This window comes from Convolutriloba macropyga, unplaced genomic scaffold (genome assembly GCF_964194025.1).
Source record: "Convolutriloba macropyga unplaced genomic scaffold, txConMacr16.3 SCAFFOLD_5149, whole genome shotgun sequence".
Classification (NCBI taxonomy): domain Eukaryota; kingdom Metazoa; phylum Xenacoelomorpha; order Acoela; family Convolutidae; genus Convolutriloba; species Convolutriloba macropyga.
In genome coordinates, this window is record NW_027453476.1 from 1 (window position 1) to 2,924 (window position 2,924).

At 39.8% G+C, this 2,924-nt stretch overlaps 1 pseudogene; it reads right to left on the reverse strand.

Annotated features, from left to right (window-relative positions):
• Positions 1 to 2,005: 2,005 nt before the first annotated feature.
• LOC142358314 (5.8S ribosomal RNA) lies at positions 2,006 to 2,157 on the reverse strand (annotated as a pseudogene).
• Between the last annotated feature and the right edge of the window lie 767 nt (positions 2,158 to 2,924).

Consider the following 2,924-nt stretch of genomic DNA (forward strand, 5'->3'; position numbering starts at 1 on the left):
TAGCTTTTGGAGAGACATATCTCCAGCTTCGAGTTGCACTTTCAAACAACTCTACTCATAGGAATGAGCCATTATGACTGGTATCGAAAATGACCTTTACAGGATTTTCACCTTCTTTGATGCTACTTTCCAGTAGACATCAGGACAAATTCACCAGTCTAGCATCAAACCATACCGGACACCGAGAAATGTTGCCATTTCTCTTCCCGATGAGCTTTTCCCTGTTCATTCGCCATTACTAAGGGATTCTCAGTTGATTTCTTTTCCTCCCCTTACTGATATGCTTAAGTTAAGGGGGTTCTCTCGCCCAATTCAGGTTATGTAGTTGATTGTCTCTTAATTGGTTCACTGACCAATATGAGACAGAAACCGATTCAGCAGTTTTGTTCGCTACTACTATCAAACACAGGTCGAAGTTTCCATTCAGTCATTAATTCCAACCTTTCAAATGTTGTTGTTTCAGCTTTCGCTTACTAGAAGCAACATAATACTCGCTGCAATACAGACCTCGGGAAACCCTCACCGTGAATAAGGTTCACTCACATATTTCACTACATTTTGCGTGGGATTGGAGATGAGGCTACTCGTTCTTGCTCAGTACTAGGCTGAAAATTAACGAAACTTCGTTACAAACGTTCACATGTTGATGTTTCCGCTTTCGCGTACTCGAAACAACATAATACTAGTCTTTGTAATTTAGTTTCATAATTTCAACTGTTCTCATGCAGAATTTTTGCTCATTCTTATCCCAAATTTTGACCTGGCTACTAGTTACACTCCTTGTACTTATTGCAAAATGACCACAAATTTCAACAGCTTTCACATGTTGCTGTTTCGGCTTTCGCTTACTACAGTCAACATAATACTCGTTGCAAAATAAGTGCTCGGCATCTGCAATTTTCCAAAGACGAAGTTTCGCCAGTTCAATTTTCGCTCGCCAATTATGGCTACTAATTCACACGGTACTGAGCTCAACAACATTAAATTTGTTCAGCAAGACTTTCACATGTTGATGTTTTGGCTTTCGCCTACTAGAAGCAACATAATACTCGTCTTGTTAGCTCATTCAATGAGAATAGCTTTTCCCGTTGAGAATTTTTGCCTTCAATTGGCGTTGTAGTGAGTTTGGCTACTCAGATCACCAAATACTTGTGACAATTCGAACCAGAAATGTTTTCAATTTTCACATGCTGATGTTTCGGATTCAACCTACTAGAAGCAGCATAATACTTGTATTCAACAATTTCTGTATCAAATCCCAGTTTTCTCTGGTGCATCTTTGCCAAACTATTCCAAACTGCCTGAGTCTGAATACCAATTACAGGTACTAGTAAATGCACGTTACTAAGGACTATATAGTTCTAGGTTACTGTACACAACGACGTTCACATGTTGATGTTTCAGCTGCCGCTTACTAGAAACAACATAATACTTATCGTGCATACCTTTCCATAACTTGTCCTTTTCAGATGCATTAGTTTCCCTTTGTCTTGGCTTCTACAGTCAGACTGGCTACTAGTAACAGCACAGTACTAATCACATATCGTTCTACAGTTTGCAGACAACTTTCACATGTTGATGTTTCAGCTTTCGCCTACTAGAAACAACATAATACTCGCTGTATACATTTGTAGTTCTCTATGTAACTTTCATGTGAAGAAGTTTCGCCAGTCTTTTTGACTGTCTCAAATCTGAGTCATGCTTAGGCTACTAGTTGCTTCATAGTACTTATCGCCTCGAGATCATTGAACAAAACTTGATTTTCACATGTTGCTGTTTCAGCTTCCGCTTACTAGAAACAACATAATACTAGTCTCATTAAGTTCCGTCTCTTTGCAATTTTCTTATGAAGAAAATTCGCCATCACAATGACTCCAGCAGTTCTTGATCAAGGAATGCAATCATTGATCAGAATGCTATTATTTGAATCGGTTCTGCTTTAAGTGTTCCAATTTTATTGGAAGCACCAACAATAGAACATCAATGTGTTCAATCGAGAGTTATATAACCCTGAATCGGACGCAGTCAACAGCCGAAGCCGAGACCGCCTTTTGCGTTAGAGAGGTCGGTAAACAAATCTTGCGATTCATACCGAATTAACACATATAGCTGTGCTCCTCTTCGTAAAGCGAGCCAAGTGATCCCCTGTTGAAGGATGTATTTGGACCAATCTAGTAGCATTTGGTTTCCAACAAGCTCTCCCAAGTTAGCTTACTTATTGGGCTTTTCAACCAATTCGGTTGGCTACAAGCATCATCAAAGTACTAGCCACAGTTTGATCGCAAAATTCTACGACTTTCACATGTTGATGTTTCGGCTTGCGCTTAGCCTACTATAAGCAACATAATACTAGTCATATCATAGAGCGTGATCAGCTTGTGACGTTCTCATGATGAAGTTTCACCAACAGTGTCTCACTTCGAGCTTAAATCCAGCTACTAGTAACTACACAGTACTGACTGCAACGATAACTTTTATCTATACCTTTCACATGCTGCGCTTTCGGCCAGGGCCTACTAACGTCAACATAATACTCGATATAAACTTTTGTTCATGATGCAGCTTCCCCATGCAGAAGTTTCGCCTTCAAATGCTCTCTTGGCCATATGACGTAAGAAAAGGTTACTAGTAACATCACAGTACTAGCCACAGTTTGATTGCAAAATTCTACGACTTTCACATGTTGATGTTTCGGCTTGCGCTTAGCCTACTAGAAGCAACATAATACTAGTCATATCATAGAGCGTGATCAGCTTGTGACGTTCTCATGATGAAGTTTCACCAACAGTGTCTCATTTCGAGCTTAAATCCAGCTACTAGTAACTACACAGTACTGACTGCAACGCTAACTTTTATCTATACCTTTCACATGCTGCGCTTTCGGCCAGGGCCTACTAACGTCAACATAATACTCGATATAAACT